Genomic DNA, 21,689 nt, shown 5'->3' on the forward strand with positions numbered 1-21,689 from the left:
GTTCTGTTGGTCTATGTATCTGTTTTTATGCTAGTACTATGCTGTTTTGGTTATTCCAGTTTTGTAGTATTATTTGAAGTCAGATAATGTAATTCCTCCAGTTTTATTTTTTTTTACTCAGGATGGCTTTGGCTATTCTGGGGCTTTTGTGGTTCCATATAAATTCTAGAACTTTTTTTCTACTTCTGTGAAGAATGTCATTGATATTTATTGGTAAAGATTGCATTGAATCTGTAGATTGCTTTGAGTAGTATGGACATTTTAACAATATTGATTCTTCCAATCCATGAGCGTGGAATATCTTTCTATTTTTTTGTGTCCTCTTCAATATCTTTCATCAGTATTTTATAGTTTTCATTGTAGAGATCTTTCACTTCTTTGGTTGAGTTTATTCCTAGGTGTTTTATTTTATCTGTAGCTGTTGTAAATAAGATTACTTTCTTGCTTTCTTTTTTAGATTGTTCTCTGTTGGCATCTAGAAATGCCATTGATTTTTTGTATGTTGATTTTGTGTTCTGGAACTGTACTGAATCTGTTTTAATAGTTTTTTGGTGGAGTCTTTACATTTTTCTAATAAGATCATACAGTCTGCAAACAAGGATAATTTGACTTCTTCCATTCCAGTTTGGATTCCCTTTTTATCTTTCTCTTGTCTGATTACTCTGGGTAGGTCTTCCAGTACTATGTTGAGTAACAGTCGGCACCCTTGTCTTGTTGTAGATCTTAGAAGAAAGGCTTTCAGTTTTTCCCCATTGAGTATGATACTAGCTGTCAGTCTGTTACATATGGCGTAACTTTCAAACTAATTGATTATAGTTAGGAAGTGAAGACTTAAACTTGTGGTACCATTATCAGATTTATATTTCAGCCGTAAGCTTGAAGAGGAACTGAAAAATGCATATGTGATGCATGTGCTTCCTATCTGGCCCTCTTCCCCGACCCTCCTGCCCTGTAATCTACACAAGTTCCTCTCTCAGTCACTCATCAACTACTTGAACCTCTGAGGAACTTGGGGTTAAGGTAAATTAGAATAAAACTGTCTGAAGAAGAGCAAGCCTTTCATGTCTTGAGAAGTTCTTGGGGTTTTAGAAAGAACATCATTGCTTCTGTTCTCCAATTACTTTGACTTCTTCTTAAAAAGAATACTAACGTTCTGAAAGTCATAATACCAAGGTTCTACCTCTTCAAATAAGGACTTTTAAAAAATTGGTTTTTGTATGATTCAGTGTGAATTAAATCCCACAATGAAAAGGATTTTACTTTCTTAATGTAGATTTTCAAATACATAATTACTGATGTTTATAAGTAGATTTATTATACACACCGAAGCACCTTGCAAATTCTCGAATGGATCAGGTCTTATTTTTCAGCCTTACTTTGAAACTTTAAGTCAAATAATTAAGGATTTGTTAAACATTTCTCTTAATATCAAGGTTTTCCATGTTGGGGCCCTCTTTTATAAGCAATCTTTTGTTTTCTCTGCTTGCTCAAAGTAGCTATGTTTGTTGTATCTGTTAGTATTTGCTCTATAACAAACACACTGGGTGCCTTCACACTTAGATTTGGCAATTATCACTCCTGTAAATGAGATATTACATAAGATAGGAAAAAGAACAGTATCATTCCGTATTAACAATTTAGAGCTGACTGCTTTTAAAATTTAGTGTCTTTAAAATAACCATTTATTTTTCCTCATGAGTCTATAAATCAGGTGGGCAGTTCTGCTGATCTGGCCAAGCTCAACTTATCTCAGCTGGGCACATTCAGTGTATCTGCTATCAGCTGGCTGGCTGGCTGGCTGTAGCAATGAATGGTGACAGCAGGCTGCCCTTAACTTTTTCACACAGTAGCATCAGAGTTGCAAAAGAACCAGCAGAACCGTGCAGAACTCTTTAAGACCTAGGCTTGGAACAACTATATTTCTACCACATTCTATTGGTGAAAGCAAATCACAGGGCTAGTCTAGATTCAAGTGGGTGAAGGAGCTGTAAATTACACTGCAAAGGAGTGTGACTGTAGGGAGAGGGGTGTGTGTGTGTGGTTTTTTTTTTGTTTGTTTTGTTTTGTTTTGTTTTGTTGTTTTGCATTTTGTCACAGTGGTTGTAGGAATCAGGCGTATTTAAAATTCTGATCCTTCTGTGATATCGAATTGTTCATGAACCTTGCCTGTGGTGGAAAGACAGAACCATTGTGACAGAAGGATAAAAACTTGTAATTTAGAGACTAACAAAGGTTCAGATTCCAGTTCCATCACTTATTTCTGCAATCCCGCAGAAGTTAATCTTCCTGATAGGCACTCAGTAATGATTGATTCACCTGAACCTCAGATTCTTTATGTATTTTAAAGAAAGGGCTAGGTAAATACAAAGCACTTATGTAACTGCTTTTATTATTGCAAACCTGGCTCCCACACTCCATTCAAGGTGTAAGACTCAGTATCTTCCTTGAATTAAAAAGGAAGAGAAAGTGTGTTAGGGAAGGGAAGAGAAATATTTTACTAATTGTGGCCTCAGAATAAAGTGACCACTCACTGGGGGTATTTTCCTGTAAGAAAAGAATGGTTGAGGCTCAGAGTTAAGAGATGCAAATTCAAAAGTCTCCTTGGGGTAGGATTCTCTGTGATTCATTTGGTGAGAGGTGTAACATTAGACACAGTCCCAATGTAGGTTTCTTTTTTTAAAGAATTATGGTCCATCCCATACACACTGGGTGCCTTAATACAAGATTGGGCAATTATCACTCCTTTAAATCAGGTTTTACATAAGATAGGAAGAAGAACAGTATCATTCCACATTAACAATTGAAAGCTGACTGCTTTTAAAAAAGTAAAAGGGCCATATAGAAATAAAATCACATGAATTTCTTGTGTTAAACATAGTTGTCATATTCGGTGAGGAATAAACACCTAAATTCATCCCACTAGTAGTAATAGAAAAGATGAAACATACACACACAGCACAACTAGATTAACTTATACAAAGGGCCAGATATCTCAGAATTCAGACAGTCAGAAATGTTGACTAGAGTTAATGCCTCTTTTAGGAGAGGTACCAGGTAAGTGTTCTCAAAGAACTGGAAACTGAGACTACCACCTCTGGCGTTATCTATTTGTGAACACAAGCAAGTCTGTGAATTTTTCTGCACTATAGCTACCTTTCATGTTTAATAATTATACATTCTTCTAAGAAAAGAAGGTAACATTTGGGTGTAATTTTTTATTAAGGATAAAATTTAGTGTAGACAATAAAGGCATTCGGCATAGAAGCCCTTACTTTTTTTTTGTTTTTAAGTTAAACTGCCAGCCAACCTTTATGGATTGCAGTCTTTGCTTTTTTAATTGACATTTCCCAATTTCATTCATTTTGTATTTTTTTTTTAAGAGACAGGGTCTCACTCTGTCACCAGGCTGGAGTGCAGTGGGGCAAACATGGATCACTGCAGTCTTGAACTCCTGGGCTCAAGCCATCCTCCCACCTCAGCCTCCCAAGTAGCTTGGACTACAGGTGTGCACCGCCATCCTTTGACTTTCGTAGAGATGGGGTAGTGCTCTGTTACCCAGGCTGGTCTCACATTCCTGGCCTCAGGTGATGCTCTGGTCTCAGCCTCCCAAAATGCTGGGATTACAAGTGTGAGCCACTGCACCTGGCCCCCAATTTCAAAGACTACTTTCAACCATAAATCAACGGAAACTCCCTCAGACATATTTGGGATCCAAGGATATTTTCCCAAATGATTAATGCTAATTCATGTCAATACATTTTTGCAAAACCTACAAAAATGGACTACCAAAGAAAGATTCTTAATTTGGGAAAGACAGTTACTTGGAAAGAAGAGAAACTTGAGAGGCAAGTCGAGTTGAGTGTTCAGAAATGGGAGGATCATAAAGAGATAGCCATAAAAATGTTTCTCCCTGTATTACCTGCTGATAGGATGTATCAATGAAGGTCTTACTAAGGACCTTGTATCTTTTCAGTGCTGCACTACGTGCTCATAGGGAGGAAAGATAAATCATGTGTTTTTCCTGACCTCAAAGGAGCCTGTATCTGGCTAGAGAGACATGATGCAGACACATGAAATAATTAAGAAACAATTAACTGTAGCAGGTACTGAAGAATATACCAGGAGGTCAGAGAACGGTAGAGTGAGTGTGGGCTAAAGAATAGCCCAGAGCATCGTCAGATGGTTCTTCCTTATGCAAATTCACATTTCCTCTAGGTCAAGTATCATCCTGGCACCAGCAGATTCATAGGTAATGCCCTAAGGCTAGCCCAAGGCAAGTTGCAAAAGCCATCATATTGAGTCATGGCCTTTTTTTGGCGGGGGGGATGGCACCCCCTTCTTCTCTGCCAAATCAAGGAGTACAGTGCCCTCCTAAACCTGCTTTGTTTTAGTGGATTGTTAAAAAGAAGTGAATGAATTTATGCTTCGTTAGGGACAGGTTACAGTGGAATCCTGAGAAGTAAGGGGTATTTCTGTTTAACAAATGACATAACTTGAAGGAATGAAATCATAAGGATGGAATTTCAGGCATTAATAAAAAGCTGATGAGCGATACTTTGAGACAAAAGAGGCTCCCCAGTGTAACTGAGATCACAGCACCTACTTCACACACACGGGAAACCAGTCCTATCTGTCTCTCCCATAGAGCAATGGCTGCCTTGTTTTTCCTCCCTCCCCCTATCGTTCATTCTAAATCTCCAGTCCTCCACTGCACCTTATCCAAGCCCTGATATTCTTAAGTCACAGATGGTGAATCAATCAAAATTAGCGTTAAGAACTAGTGGTACATAACTACATCTGGAACGCAGTAAGAAAAATATGGATTTCTGTATGCTGTCTTCGCTCCCCACTCTTACCCCCATTTAAGAGTTACAGGATCAGAACCCAAGAATCTGAGATTTTTTAAAAGTCCCTAAAAATTTTGGATGATCACCCACATTTAGAACTACTGCTCTAAGAAGGACAATAAATATACCAATAAATTCTGTTGCTAAGGAAGTGATTATGTGAGTTGGAACCCTGATAACATGAGGAGAATCCCACAATAGCCAAATAGTCCATGCCCTAGTTACTTCATAATAAAGCCAAAAGCAGCAGGCCTACCTGACTTTCTCCAGAGGTCTGTCATGAGCCTAGAGAGAAGGAACATGGACATATAGAGGTAGCTCTAGATGGAGAAGGGCACTAGGTGTCATGGAAAGAATCATGTGCAAGAAGTAAAGAGGTGCTCTGAATGTCCTAGCCCTGCTTAGTTGTCTGTGTTCTCACTTGAGAATTTATCCACAATTCTTTCCCATTCTAACAATCTTTGGTTCCAGCTGCATTTGTGAGACAGCAAAAAGTTATGGTCCAGCCTCCTTCCACTGTATCATCTCATCCATTTATTTCTCCCACTACCCTTGTGTGTCAAACACTTTTTTGTTGATAGTTTCTCCCACTACTCCGGTGTGTCAAACACTACCCTTGTGTGTCAGAAACTTTTTTGACTTCCTGTGATTATCCAAGGTGTATGCCAACTTTTTTTTTTCTCCACATCTTTCAGCTTTCTGATGGGTAAAAAATTTCCTTACTTTGCTTTAGAATAATTCTCATTGGCATAAATCTAATTTCAGGGAGCCTTCCTTGAAAGCTAAATGACATTGATAATTTATGAAAATATAACATAGAGCGTTATGCTTATTAGCATGTTAGTTTAAATAGAAGTGGTTCGTGAAAATTTTTGAAATGCCAAACCCTGTCCAGTGTTTTGTATTCTCCCAAATACTCATCCAGATACTATTCAGAATGTAACATGATTGTTTTGAAACAGGATTTTCCCCTAGTTTTTAAAAAAGGCACTTTATACATTAACCCTTATGTTCCTCTTTGATCAATTTTTCCAGTAGTTTAAACAGTTCTCAGGGAAGTAGATTTCTTACAGAAATTGTCAAGTGGCTCTGTGCTGTTAGCATGGGTACTAATCTTTTGGTTACTTTTCATATTTTTTGTAATTTCTGGAAGTTGACAACTTACTTCTAAATAAAAGTACATAATTTATATTACAAATTTTGAATAACAATCTAATTTGTAAAATATATGTGAGCAGCGTGTATGTGTGTGATGTGTGCACATACAAATTATGTCTCTTAAAAATGTATCATGGACATCTTTCCATGTCCAAACAGATCTACCTCATTTTTTCTAATAGCCATATGGGTATACCATAATATATTTAACGAGGCCCCTATTAAAAGAATTTTGACTCTTTTGTAGCTATTATAGTGTTACAGTGTTGATCTGTGTATGTATCTTTGTTTATGTGTATGTGTATTTTCCCCCTGGCTGTTTCAGATTTTTCTTTAGTTTTAAATCTTAGAAAGGAAAGGTTTTGAAATTGTCTTAAGTGTTTTCAGAAGCATTAAATCATAGCTTTTTTACATTTTTCTTTTAAAAGTTTTATGTCATCTCTATGACTAACTTTCAGTAATTTGTTCTGCATAAAATTCCCGAAATCTTCCATTTAAAAATAGGTGGCATGACTAGACTTCCTCAGCTGAAAGACTGAGGTCCCGGGAAGGATTTTGGAGAAGCTGTGTTCAAATATAGCTGTTGAACTGATGTCCGCCTGGAGTCTGGCAAGGTGATTTGTTGAATCTAGTGTCTGCCTGCATGCCAGCATCCCTTTACTGAGATTTGTAGTTTTCATCACTTCATGGTAATCATCCCAAGTTATAAGATGGAGTCTCTAGAAAATCAGTAGAATATGAAGGCCCAAGTCACTTGGGAAAGAGAAACAGCAAACTATAGATACCAAATAAAACAGGACCTGCTAATTTTTTTTCTTATTATTTTTTTCTTTTTTTTAAGACAGGGTCCCACTCTTTCTCCCAGGCTAGAATGCAGTGGCTCAGTCATGGCTCACTGCAGCCTCTACCCCCAGGCTCAAGCAGTCCTCCTGCGCCAGCCTACTGAGTAACTGGGACTATGGGCATGTGCCACCACACCTGGCTAATTAAAAAACCATTTTTTTTTTTTTAATGTGTGGAGATGGGATTCCACTATGTTGCTCAGGCAGGTCTCAAACTCCTGGGTTCAAGCAGTCCTTCCTCCTCAGCCTCCCAAAGTGCTTGGATTACAGGTGTGAGCCACTGCGCCTGGCTGTTGCTTACTTTTGATACTTTTTATACTTTCTGGAGGTTTATAATTTACTTGTAAATAAAATTGCATAATCTCTTATTTTCAAAAAATTTGAGTAATATAGTGATTTGTAAAATACATGTGAGTGCATGCATGTGTGTGTGCATACAAATTATGTCTCTTAAAAATATATCATGGGCATTTAAAGAGTGAGCACCTCCGAAGGATTTTGTGGAAGCTGTGTTCAAATATAGCTGCTGACCTGATGTCAGCCTGGAGCCTGGCAAGGTGAAGTGTTGAATCTAGTATCTTTTTGACTCACTTTTTTTTTTTTTTTTTTGACTCACTGTGTTTTGAAGCCCTGTCATTTGGGCTTAAAAAATAGATTTCTGTACACTGTCTCTCCTCCTTGCCCTCGCCCCCATTTAAAAGTTATAGGGGCAGAACCCAAGAATCAGAGTTACTAAAAACTCTCTAGAAAATTTAGATGATCACCCACCTGATCATGTCTTTTTTACTCACTATGTTTATAAGGCCTTCTTTTCATTTGCTCCACTGTAAAACATTCCCCAAGCCAGTCTGAGGCTGAGGCAAATTTTTAACAATTTAAAATCTGGGGAAATTAATGTAAATGTTGAATAATGATCATCCTGAAAAAACAATGAAGGTAGTAGCATAATACTTTATATATCAATAAAATGGCAAAATAAGACAGTTGTAGAAGTTGAAGGACAGAAAAGAGTAACTGAAGTTGAGAGCTTATCTTAACACATTTTTTTGTATAATACCATAGGCACCATATATTTTTAAATTTATTTATTTCATACACATAGGAAACTATATGTATGTGTGTAAAAAATAATACCTCTTTGTACCTACCACCCAATTTAAGGAACAGCTCATTGCTATTACCTTTGGTGCTCGCTGGATGCCCCTTCCCAGTCACATCCCCCTCCCTTCCCACCTGCAGGACTATAATAGTAAATGTCATATTTTTTGCATTATTTTGCTTTGTTTTATGATTTTACTACCTATCTACATATCCCTAAATAATACATTATTTAGTTTTATATGTGTTAACTTTATGTTTTGGAATCACATGTAGTCTTTATTTTTTATTATACTTTTAAGTTCTAGGGTACATGTGCGCAACATACAGGTTTGTTACATAGGTATACATGTGCCGTGTTGGTTTGCTGCACCCATCAACTCGTCATTTACATTAGGTATTTCTCCTAATGCTATCCCTCCCCCAGTCCCCCACCCACCAATAAATGTAGTCTTTATAACTTTTTTTAACTCAACATTGTAAGATTAATTCATGTAAACTGAAGCTTTTTTATAGATATCTTTGTTAAGCCTTTTAATGAATACAGTACATACCTCTCTCTCTAGTCCCATCAGTGGACACTTGGATTGCTTCCAGAGTTTTGCTGTTTTGAACAGTGCTGCTGTGAAAATGTCTCCTGAAACACATTTATAAGAGTTTTTTTCCCCAAGGGAATTATACCTAGAAGTGGCATAACCAGATCATAAGGCATACACATCTACAGCTTCTACTAGGTAATGCCAAATTGTTTCCAAGCAGCGTTATAAGTGTTCTCATCAACTTTTTCTAGTGCTAGTCTTTTACATTTGTGCCAGTTTGGTAGGTGTGAAATATTTACATTTAGTTTTTCTTGGTGCCATTTAATAGTTTTTTCAAAAAAATATTTAGAAGTCAAGGCAGTTTTTTGTTTTTGTTTTTATTTTTTGCTTGTTCTGTTTTAATGCAGACATTGAGATTAGGACTTGGAATAAACATTGGTTGCAAAGTTCCTAAAAGGAAAACTTTTTTTTGGTATTCTGGAGCTTTTCTGGTACTGAATAAACCAAGTATGTTAAATTATACATGTGTAGTTTAGAAGTCAGAGCAGTAATTGTGATTGTTGAACAGAATGGCAGTAAAAAGTTTCTGAACAGTTGTACTGTACAAGGGACACCTGTTGTGGGTCAGTTTTAGCCTCCCCAACTTTTATGTTAAAAGTTGCAACAAAGTTTAAGGGCTTATGTTCGATAAACCGGATGGCGACCAGCTGTGGTAAAACACAGGGAACCCTTGCGAAGAATTTCAAAATTTACGCAGTAGTCCTCCTTATCTGCAGTTTTGCTTTCCAAGGTTTCAGTTATCTGCAGTGAGCTGTGTTCTGAAAATATTAAGTGAAAAATTATATAAATAAAGAATCGATGAGTTTTAAATTTTATGCTGTCCCACCCATCCCACCTGGGATGTGAATCGTTCCTTTGTTCAGCGTCTCCATGCTGTAGGTGCTGCCTGCCCCTTAGTCACTTAGTAGCCATCCAGGTTATCAGATTGACTCTTCTAGTGTTACAACACTTGGGTTCAAGTAAGCCTTACTTTACTTCATAGTGGCCCCAAAGAGCAGGAGCGGTGATCCTGGCAATTCAGATATGCCGAAGAGAAGCTGTAAATAGCTTCCCTTAAGTAAAAAATGAAAAGTCTAGACTTACACATAAAGAAAAGAAATCATATGCTGAGACTGCTAAGATCTATGATAAGAATGAATCTTTTATACATGAAATTGTGAAGAATGAAGAATAAATGCATGCTGGTTTTGCTGTCATATCTAAAACTGCAAAAGTTGCAACCAATGTGCATAAGTGCCTAGTTAAAAGGAAAAAGGCATTTAAGGTAAGTATATGTAGTGTTTGGTACTACCTGTGATTTCAGGCATCCACTGGGGGTCTCCTGAATATAGGGGGAGACTGCTCTTTTAGTGTTAAATGAACACTAAGGAACAGAGGTTGGGAAGAAGTTGGAAAAGATTAGTTCAACAGTTTGAGTATAGGTAAACAATTATTTGAGAAAGAAGAAAAATGTGATTAATATTTTACCTTAGCAGTAGTGGCATAGATAATAAGTTATAGTCACACAGAACTCTTAGCATTTACAGAATGTTCACATTTGTGATCCCATTTAACAATAACTCTGAAAGAAAGGTATCATCTACCACTGCTTTATTGATAAAGAGATAAAAGGTAAGAGAGATGAAACATGTTGGCCAATGATACCCATCTGGTAAGAGACAGTGATGGGGTGTGACCCCAGGGCTCTTCTCGCCAAGCACAGGGTTCTTTTGCTTTATACTTTTCTGCCTCCTGATCACCATGGCTGCAGTTTCTACTGTGGACAATGTCAACAAGCATTGATCCTCTGCCTTCAGCACTCTTATGTCTTAGTAAGGATTGGAAAGAAAAAGCCAGATTCCTGCCCAGGAGTTTACAGTCTGCAGGAGCAACAGAAAAGACTGATATGAAATATGAAGAGACCAAAATGATTTATAATAAGGTGCTAGACTATGTAGTAAAAATCTGCTTTAGCTGTAAGTCAAAAGCAAGAGCAGTCTTTTCAGAATGGAATAGAAATGTTGGAATTAAAGGAATTTTCAAAGTTCTGAATTTTTTTCCAAGATAAACACGTTTTATTTTGGTAATTATGGTATTACTAATTTGATAACCTTCAGGGAGCCACCTAATATTATAGAAGATATACATATAATGACAAAAGCAAACATTTTATTTTTAAGGACCACAATCTAATCTAAAACAAAATTTCCCCCTTTTCTGGTCTTTGGTTAATTAAGGACTTAGTTAAATATCAAAGAAAGACACATGGAAAACATTTAGTATATTTCTATACTTTTGTTAATATCCTTCATGCCTTGCACAGGTACTTGCTATGGTCTAGATAATCCATGAAAATTTAAAGGACAGATTTTAACAACTTTATCTTGAATTGATAGATCTCTAGGATCAGATTGCCTTCACTCTCAGATGCAAAGCTTCCAACCACTTACAGGTTCCTGATATCTTGCTTTTATACAGACCTAATTTCTCTTTCTTTAAAGTTTGTTTTCCTCAGTTGCTATTTTTTTTGAAATAATGAGTCAGTAAAAATTTCCAAGTGGGAATTTTTGTGTTTCTGCATCTATCATGAAGGTGCTCAAATAAGTAGGTGTTTGAATAGGAGTAGAAACAGTAATAGGCTGAAGCAAGACCAATACAGCTTCAGCTAAATGCCAACCTTGCTAAAGGCTGGGAGGACCAGTGTGGTATTCTACAATATACAAGTCTGTAGCCAGTGTCCTTAATATGTTGGCTTCATGTCTCCTGACTCCCTTCTGTAAATACGCAGTTTAAGAAATTCAAGTTATTCTGCTCTAGAAGAAACATTTGCAAAATTAATGTATCCCCTCATTTTAAGTAAAGTTGGCTAAACCATAAAGACATATTTATAATTAGTGAATTTGAGAAGAATGATAATATGCATTATTCTTTGAAGTTAATATTTTTCAGGTCCTAAATAAACAAAAAGTAGGTTTCTTCTGTCTGGAGTGTATGCAAGGGGGTACCATCTTGTCCTTGCTTCCTGGATGCTATTCCAAGGTGCTATAAAGTCAGCTGAAGAGAACAATCATAATACATTGATAGCATCCCTCAAAGTGTTTCTGAGCTACTTGGGAATCTTATTTGTGAATAGGTAGCAGAAAACCATCTTTGCGGGGCAGCATGGGCAGAAGGATTGGAGGGACTGTTACTATAAAGATCCACTGAACTGTTCAATATCTTAAACTAAAGAACTGGAAAGAGCCAGATTCCAGTTTAATCTGCTCTTCTATAAATTTTTAGCTTGGTTCATTTAAAACAAAAAAAAAAACTTGAAGATTGCCAGATTTTGAAGACATCTTAAAATAGGTGAACTCCAAGGTGCACTTTAAACTTGAAACTGGTAACTGAATACTCCTTCACCTTTTGATCTGATCGTGTCAAAATGAATGAGGAATTAGTGCTCTAGTAAGTTTGGAACAGAATGATATTAATGTATTTTCTCATGATTGATTATTTTTTGCTTTTTAATAGATTAAACTTCACCGTAGAATAGAATTTCTCAATCTCAGGACTATTGACATTTTTTGACTGGATGATTCTTTGCCGTCGGGGCTGTTCTGTGTGTTGCAGGATGGTTAGCAACATCCCTGACACAGATCTTACTTTCTGTCTCTATGGATTTGCCTATTCTGGACATTTCATATAAATAGAATCATATATATGTGGCTTCTTGTACCTGGCTTATTTCACTTAATATGTTTTCAAGGTTCATCCATATTGTAGCATGTAACAGCACTTCATTTTCTTTTTGTGGCTGAATAATACTCTGTTATGTGGATATACTATCATATTTTTTTATCCACTCTTTAGCTGATGGACTTTTAGGTTGTGTCCACTCTTTGGCTATTATAAATAAATAATGCTGTTATGAATATTCATATACAAGTTTCTGTGTAGACATATATCTTTATTTCTCTTGTGTAGATAACTAGGAGTAGAATTACTGGATCATATGATAACTCTATGTGTTACCTTTTGAGGAACTGCCAAACATTTTTCCACAGTGGCTGTATCATTTTACGCTCCCACCAGCAATGTAAAGAATTCTAATTTCTCTGTCCTTGCCTATATTTGTTACTGTCTTAGCCAACTGCTGTGGTTCGAATATTTGTCCCCTCCAAAACTCATGTTGGAACATAATCCCCAATGTGGCGGTATTGAGATGTGAGGCCTTTAAGAAGTGCTTGGGTCATCAGAGCTCTGCCCTCATGAATGGGCTAATCCATTCATGAATTAATGGACTAATGGGTTATCACTGGATTGGGACTAGTGGCTTTATAAGAAAAGGAAGAGAACTAATCTAGTAAGCTCAGCCTTCTCACTATGTGATTGCTGCCCTGTGTCACCTTGGGACTCTGCAGAGAGTCCCCAGCAGCAAGAAGTTCTTCATCAGCTGTGGCCCCTTGATCTTGGACTTCCCAGCCTCCAGAAATGTAAGAAATCCATTTTTAAAAAAAATAAATTACACAGTCTCATGTATTCAGTTATACCAACAGAAAACAGACTAAGACTCCATCCTATTTGGTATGGGTATCCCATTGTGTTTTTTTATTTGTATCTCCCAAATGACTAACGATGTTGAACATCTTTTCATGTGCTTTTTGGTCATTTGTGTATTTTCTTTGAAGAAATGTCTATTAACATTCTTTGCCCATTTTAAAATTAGGTTGTCTTTTTATTGCTGAGTTGTTGGTAAGAGAGAGAGGGAGAGAGTGTGTGTGTGTATGTGTATGTATCTAGAATGTATGTGTATGTATATATGTAGATATATTCTAGATACTAGACCCTTATGAAATATCTAATTTGTGGACAATTTCTACCATTTAGAAGGCCATCTTTTCCCTTATTGATAGTGACATTTGACTCACAAGTTTTAATTTTTATGAAGCCAATGTATTTTTTAATTCATGTTTTTGGCATTGTATCTTTAAAAAGTTGCCTGAACTAAGGTCACACTGATTTTCACCTATGTTTTCATCTAAGACTTATAGTTTTAGCTCTTACATTTAGACCTTTGATCCATTTTGAATTAATTTGTGTATATAGTGTGAAGTAGGGCTCTAACTTATTCTTTTGTGTAATGATACCTAGTTGTCCCAGCACCATTTGTTGAAAAGATTATTCTTTCCCCATTGAATAGTCTTGATACCTTGTTGAAATCAACTGACCATAAATATATGGACTCATTGCTGGACTCACAATTCTATGAGTCTGTATGTCTAGTCTTACGCCAGTACCACACTGTTTTGATTATTACATCTTTGTACAGAGTTTTGAAATTGGGAAATGTGATTCTTCCAACTTTATTCTTTTTAAGATTACTTTGCCTGTATTCCATGTTCATTGCAAATTCATATGAATTTTAAATCAACTCTCCATTTCTGGAAGAAAAAAAAAGGCCATTGAAGTTCAGATAGGGATTGCATTGAACCTGTAGATAAGTTTGGGCAATATTGCCATCATAACAATTAGTAGGTCTTCCAACCCATAAGTACAAGACTTCTCTCCATTTCTGTAGATATTTAATTTCTTTTATTCATACTTTGTAGTTTTCAATATACAAGTCTTGTACTTCTTTGATTAAATTTATTCCTAAATATTTTGTTTTTGATGCTTTTATGAATTTGTTTTCTTAATTTTATTTTAAGATTGTTCATTGCTACTGATTAGTAATGCAACTGATTTTTGTGTGTTGATTTTTGTATCCTGCAACCTTGCTGAAATCATTGATTAGCATAATACAGTTTTTAATAGATTTAGGATTTCTGTATATAAGATCATGTCATATGTCTCTGCAACTAGAAATAGTTTTACTTCTTCCCTTTCAATCTGGACACTTTTTACTTCTTTTTCTTGCCTAGTTGCCCTAGCTAGAACCTCCATTGCTGTGTTGAATAGCAGTGGTGAGAATGGGCATTTTTGTGTTGGTCTTCATCTTGGGGGAAAACCTTTCAGTTTAAATGTGTTGTGTGGTGTTCATAGTTGTCCTTTATCAGATTGAGAATGTTCCCTTCTGTTCCTAGTTTGTGGAGTGTTTTCTTTTTGTTTGTTTTAATCAGGAAAGGGCGTTAGATTTTGTCAAATGCTTTTTCTGCAGCTGTTGAGATTTTTGTGTTTTTTTAATGGTCTTTTATTCTTATGGTTTATCACATTAATTGATTTTCATATGTTAAACAAACCGTGTTCCTGGGTTTCATCTCAATTGGTTATGGTTTATAATCCTTTTTATATACTTGTAGATTCAGTTTGCCAGTATTTTGTTGAGGATGCTTGCATTTATATTTATAAGGGATATTGGTCTGTTATAGCTGACCAGTAAGTATAGTAAACTGTATAGCTTACTAAGTGTTCCCTCTGTTTTTGGGGGGAGTTTGAGAAGAAAGATTGTTGGTAATTGTTCTTTAAACATTTGGTAAAATTCACTAGTGAAGCCATCTGGGATCTTCTTTGGAAGATTTTTGATTACTATCTTAATGTCTTTACTTGTTTGTTATAAGTCTATTCAGATTTTTTTCTCCTTGAGTCAGTTTTGACAGTTGGTTTAGGCATTTGTTCATTTCACATAGTTATCTAATTGGTTAGCATATAATTATTCATAGTATTCCTTTATAATCTTTTTTTTTTTTTTTCTGTAAGGTCAGTCGTAATGTTCACTCTTTCATTTCTGATTCTAGTAATTTAAGAGTCTTCTCTTTTTTCTTGGTCAGTCTAGCTAAAGTTTTGTCCATTTTCAGTGAAACAGCTCATTTTATTTTATTTTATTTTATTTTATTTTATTTTATTTTATTTTAGACAGTTTCCATTTTTTCTCCCCTAAAGTGCAGTGGTGCAATCTCGGCTCACTGCAGCCTCCGCCTCCCGGGTTCAAGTGATTTTCCTGCCTCAGCCTCCCGAGTAGCTGGGATTATAGGCGCCTGCCACCATGCCTGGCTAATTTTTTGTATTTTTAGTAGAGACAGGGTTTCGCCATGTTGGGCAAGCTGGTCTCAAACTCCTGACCTCAGGTGATCCATCTGCCTTGACCTCCCAAAGTGCTGGAATTACAGGTGTGAGCTACCCTGCCCAGCCCAGCTTTTTTTGTTTTTGTTTTTGTTGTTTTTTTTTCTTTTTTTTAACCTACTCTTGTTTTTCTGTTCTCTATTTCACTTATTTCTACACTGGTCTTTATTATTTTCTTCCTTGTGCTTGCTTTGGACTTAGTTCTTCTTTTTCTAGTCTCTTAAGGTGGATAATTCAGTTCCTGATTTGAATTCTTACTTCTTTGTAAGGCCGTCATTTACTGCTATGAATTTCCTTCTCAGAAAAGTATATGCTTTCACTGCATCCCATAAGATTTAGTATGTTGTATTTTTGTTTCCATTTGTCTCAAGGTATATTCTTCTGATTTCCCTTGTGATTTTTTTTTCCTGTCTAACCCATTTATTATTTAGGAACTTGTTGATTTCCACATATCTGTGAACTTTCCAGATTTCCTTCTTTGTTAATTCTCAGTGTCATTCTATTGTGGTCAGAGAATATACTTTGTATGATTTCTGTCTTTTAAAATTTATTTGGCTTGTTTTATGACCTCATATATTGTCTGTCCTGGAGGATGTTTCATGTACACTTGAGAAGAATATATATTCTGCTTTTGTTGGGTAGAGTGTTTGACAGGTGTGTTGGTATAAGTTGTGTTCAAATCTGTTTCCTTCAGATTTTCTGTCTAGTTGTTCTATCTGTTGAAAGTGGGATATTGAAATCTACAACTAATATTGCTGAATTGTTTATTTTTCTCTTCAATTCTGTCACTTTTTACTTTATGTATTTTGAAATGCTATTAGGTGCAAGTAAGTTTATAATTATTATATCTTCTTGATAGATTGATTCTTTTATCATTATACAGTGCCCTATAAGCACAATTTTTATCTTATATCTATTTGTCTAATATTAGTATAGCCACTTCATTTTTTTTTTGTTTACTGTTTGCATGGAACGTTTTTTGCTTTTAATTTCTGTTTGTGTTCTTGAGTCTAAGGTGAGTCTCTGTAGATAGCAATTGGATCTGCCAATCTTTGCTTTTTATTTGGGGAGTTTAAGCCATTGACACTTAATATAATTATTGATGAGGAAGATTATTTCTGACATTTTGCGATTTGTTTCCTTTATTTTGTGTCTCTTGTTCTTAAATTCTTCCATTACTACATTCTTTCTTTTGTTCTACATATTTTCTAGTGTAACAATTTTAATTTCTTGGTCCTTTTTTTGTTGTGTATTTTTAGTTATTAGTGCTTGCCATGGAGATTTTATTGGCATTTTAACAGTCTAGGTTGGACACAGTGGCTCATGCCTGTAATCCCAGCACTTTGGGAGACTGAGGCAGGAGGGTCGCTTGAGTCCAGGAGTTCAAGACCAGCCTGGGCAACTTAGTGAGATACTGTCTCTACAAAAAAAATACAAAAATTAGCCAGGCATGGTGGTGTGTGCCTGTAGTCCCAGATGCTTTGAGAGGCTGAGGTGGGAGGATAGCTTGAGCCCAGGAGGTTGAGGCTGCAGTGAACTTTGATCACACCGCTGTACTCCAGCCTGGGCACCAGGGCAAAACTAGCTCAAAGAAATGAAGGAAAAAAAAATCTAATTTAGATTAATGCCAACTCAACTTGAACAGTGTATAAAAACTTTGCCTCTGTATACCTCTTCTGCTTCAACTCTGTGCTGTTATTGTCATAGATTTTCATCTTTCTACACTGTGTGTTTATCAATATAGATTTAAAATCATTGCTCAATAGTTGTCTTTAGAGTCTGACAACTGGACTTCATAGACAAAGACTTAAAATCAGTAGAGAAAAGGAGATACAAACAAAAGATGCATTTTTATTGTCTTGTATGTTTACTTATGTAATTCCCTTTCCTGGTGTTACATTTCTAAAGGTGAAGTCGAGTTATTCTGAGTGTCCTTTTGTTTCAACCTGAAAGACTTCTTTTAGCATGTATTGGAGATATGCTAATGGTAGACTCTCACAGTTTTTGTTATCTGGAAATATGTTAATTTATCCTTCATTTTTGAAGGATGGTGTTGCCAGGATGCAGCATTCTTGGTTGACATGTAATTCTTTCAGCATTATGAATATGTCATCCTACTGTCTTCTGACCTCCATGGTTTCTGATAAGGAATCAGCTGTTAATCTTATTGAGAATCACTTGTTTTTGCTTGTCGTGCTACTTTCAAGATTCACTCTTTGCCTTTAGCTTTTGATAGTTTGATTGTGATGTATTTAGGTGTGTACTTTATTGGTCTGTTCTACTTGGAGTTTGTTGAGCTTTGTAGATGTATTTCATCAGATTTGGCAAGTTCTTTTGCCACTATTTTTTTTTTTAATAATCTTTTTGCCCCTTTCCACTCCTTCTGTCACTCTGATTATTTGTATGTTGCTTTGTTTGATGGTGTACGAGAAGTCTCTGAGACGCTGTCCAGTTTTTTTTCCCATTCTTTTTTCTTTCACTTCCTCAGACTGGATGGTCTCAGTTGATCTCTTTGAGTTCATGGATTTTCTCTTCTCCAGCTGACATCTGTGAGGTGAATTTTTTTCTAGAGAATTTTTCATTTCAGTTATTCTACTTCAAAATTTCTATTTGGTTCAATTTTATCATTGCTATCTATATTATTCTCACTCTAATGAGATACTGTTTTACACTTCCCTTTAGCTCTTTAGACATAGTTTATGTCACTGAATATATTTAAAATAGCTGATTTTAAGTCTTTGTCTATGAAGTCCAGTATCTGGGCTTCCTCAGGCATAGTTTCTGTTGATTTCTTTCTCTTCCTGTATACTTTGTTTCTTTGTATACCTTGTAATTTTTATTGTTCACTGGACATTTTGAATATTATAGTGTGATAGCTCTGGCAGTCAGACTCTCTCCCCTCCCCAGTATTTGTTGTTGGTGAGTATTGTAGATGTTTGTTTAGTGACTTTTCATGGCTAATTCTATAAATGTTATATTCTTTGAAGATTGTGGGCACCCCAAAGTCTCTGTTTTGTTAGTTTAGTGGTCACCTGATAATTAACAGAGATTTCCTTAAATGCCTAGAAGCAAAATATCTTCCAGTCTTTGCCCATGGCCTCTGTGTATGCATTAGGACAGGCCTTGAACTCTTACCCAGGAAGATTACAACCCTGCCTTAGCCTTTACTACCAGCTTCTGCAGAACATCAAGGTCAACAGGTGGTGAGAGTTTGGAGCCTACTCCCTCTTTCCTGAGCATATACACAGCCCTGCTTATGCATGTGGCCCTCTAGATTTCCAGGAATATGCTGGACCCTTTCAAAGCCCTTATAGACTCCCCAGCTTTTCCTCCCAACCTTTAGACTAGTCTATTGTTTTCTTCAACAGTTACCTGCCAGGCAGCAGCAAACTAAGATATTAGCATAAATGTTTTCAACTTCTCCACCCGCAATGTGCCCCAGTGAAGCACTAAGCCAGTTCTAAGTTAAGCAAAATAAAGACAATCCTTTTGAGGTGTTCTTCCATGGAGTCACCAGACAGGTAAACCAAATAATTAATTACAAGTCTTTGGCTGGGCGTGGTGACTCATGCCTGTAATCCCAGCACTTTGGGAGGCCAAGGTGAGCGGATCATGAAGGCGGGTGGATCATGAAGTCAGGAGATGGAGACCATCCTGGCTAATGTGGTAAAACCCCGTCTCTACTAAAAATACAAAAAAATAGCCTGGCATGGTGGCAGGCACCTGTAGTCCCAGCTACTCAGGAGGCTGAGGCAGGAGAATGGTGTGAACCTGGGAGGTGGAGCTTGCTGTGAGCCAAGATGGTGCCACTGCACTCCAGCCTGGGTGACAGAGTGAGACTTCGTCTCAAAAAAAAAAAAAATTACATGTCTTTGTGAAAGAGGCCCATTCTGCTGTCTTTCATACCAGGAATATGGAATGTGGACTGTTATTTTCATGGCTACTGCTAAGCTGCGGATCAGGGGATAGATGGGACTGGGTAAAACACCACAGAGTTTGCTGTTCTTACCAAGAATTAGCTGGGGAAGAGGGTTGTTTTTTTTTTGTTTTTCAATAAAAATTCCCTGGGCTGCTTCAAGCCTTTGATTAATTTTCAGGTTCTGAAAAGGTTCAGTTTGACAGTTTTTGCCCTTTTTATTTGCTTTTATGGATGTGTTGAACTTGGAGTTCTTTATTCCACCAGTTTTGCTGACATTAATTGTTTTAAAAGCACTTTTTGTAAAACCCAAGTGTTGTCTCTCTCAAGGCTTGCCAATAATTAAAAATACTCTTACTCCCCTTTGATTTTGGAAATGAATTCCTATTGACCAAAATTCGATACTAGAGGTCTTTCAAGCTGTTTTACCATTTATCTAAACTTTAGAATCTAATGATTCCTGTACATTGTCTGACATGCTGGTGGTCCTCGATTGTCGTAAGTTCAACTTTGGAACAAATGAACTTTTTGTGTGCAAGTTGCCGATTGTTTAGAAATTACAAATTGATGCTCCCTCCGTTGAACTGTTACTCGTGGGACATCTAGGAATTTCTTATAGCAGCTGACAAATATTTCAAGTCACTGCCTGGTAGTACTGTCTACCAGGCAACAGCTTCAGTAGTAGAGCCATCTTTATCTATACGGCAGTGTTTGAGCAATTGTTTACTGGTGTTTTCCTAACTACTCAGAAGAACTATCAGGGATTATAGAGGTAGCTCAGAGAGTTGGGTGCAAGTAGAGAAATCTACCCAGCTTATATCACACATCTTATTTCTAGAGAAGCCTTCCTTTGAAGAAAGAGTGCTAAGGTTTAAAAAATTACCTTGAATGCCACTTATATTGCATTTTAATTTTATTTTAGAGAAATTAATGGAAAGTAGAAAAATTAAGGTACTGATAACTAGTGTTCAGAATGTTGGTTAAAGCGTCTGGCAATTAATTTTTTATTTCCTTTTTGAATTTTATTAAAATTTAACAATTTTCAGTTTATGCTGTAATCCAGACCAAGGTTTCAGTCTGATGAAGTTAATGCCAGTATTGCTGCTACCTATTTTGTCTTTAGTCATTCATCCATGCTTCCTACCTATACTGAATAAGCTAGCTTAATCTAACATTCAAAAAAGAAAGCTGTTGCCTAAGTTAAGAAAAACAGTTCTGAACTGTTTTCAAACTAAATACCCAGTAGACTCTCTAGTTGCTGACAGGAGAATGCTTAATTCAGAATTGTCCTGCAGTAGGATCATTTTATCTCATTCCTGTTCTTTCTTCTATAGGATAGCTTATTTGTTTTCAATTGCATTTAATATGTTGCGATTTTTTGTGTGTTTTGTTCGTTTCTGTTTTTCAATGGATAGACTCAAGATAAAACCTGGTACCCTACTGTAGTAGCTATCAGTTTATAGCAGAGGGAATTTACATTAGAACTTAGCTGTATATTTACGTGTATCTAACTTGGAGATCACTCTGCTTACTGTTTATCAGTCATATTAGATGAGTCCCTAATGAGATACCAGAAACCCCAGAAACATCATTAGGTGGAATAGTGTCTTTAATGCTTCATTAAGTGTTATAGGTAAGACAAAGCCTAGTACCATTTGTAGCATCAAGGTTAGGTGTTTAAAGACCTGTATTCTTCTGTCTTCAGATTGAAATCGTTCTGTTTTTGTAGCAATAGAAAATTTTAGACTAAGCTTAATCAGCAAACAAAGATAAAAGTCTGATACTTTCCTGAATATTTTGTGTTTCTGAATAATTTAACAATGATCCAGTTAGCTACTCCTATAGAAATGTAATGGATAAACTTTTCATTCTCTTTTAAATTGCCATCTTGAATTTAACCTATTTTTTAAAGCTGTCTCAAGTCCTCTCTAAAAAAAGGCAGTCATCATTTATAAATTTTAAAAAAAAGCTTGACAGCACACAAAGTCACAGAGAAAAATGTAAACATATTTTAAAATTGAATTGTATACAAGCCACTAGAAGTACTTTTACTAAGCTTACAAATATTAGTAGAGTGGAACTCATGCATTTAGTATGTTTGAAAATTTTGATCAAATACTGTGCTATGAAAAACATTTTAGATAATTGCTCTTTAATCACGTGTGTGTAAAATGTGGCTTTTCTTTGACAACCAAGTAGCTTTTCTCTG

At 36.2% G+C, this 21,689-nt stretch overlaps 1 protein-coding gene and 1 long non-coding RNA gene across 8 annotated transcripts in view; one reads left to right on the forward strand and one right to left on the reverse strand.

The window, feature by feature from the left end:
* The window catches only part of LOC105466957 (nuclear receptor subfamily 3 group C member 1), a 454,549-nt gene that overhangs the window by 351,999 nt on the left and 80,861 nt on the right, over positions 1 to 21,689 (forward strand). The window lies entirely within an intron of this gene.
* Positions 9,168 to 21,689, reverse strand: part of LOC139363751 (uncharacterized) — a 54,275-nt gene continuing 41,753 nt past the window's right edge. For both annotated transcript variants that reach the window (XR_011624624.1, XR_011624623.1), the window contains one exon: positions 9,168 to 9,302. This is a non-coding gene — a long non-coding RNA (uncharacterized lncRNA). The remainder of the gene's footprint in view (positions 9,303 to 21,689) is intronic.

The sequence above is a fragment of the Macaca nemestrina genome, chromosome 6 (assembly GCF_043159975.1).
Source record: "Macaca nemestrina isolate mMacNem1 chromosome 6, mMacNem.hap1, whole genome shotgun sequence".
Classification (NCBI taxonomy): domain Eukaryota; kingdom Metazoa; phylum Chordata; class Mammalia; order Primates; family Cercopithecidae; genus Macaca; species Macaca nemestrina.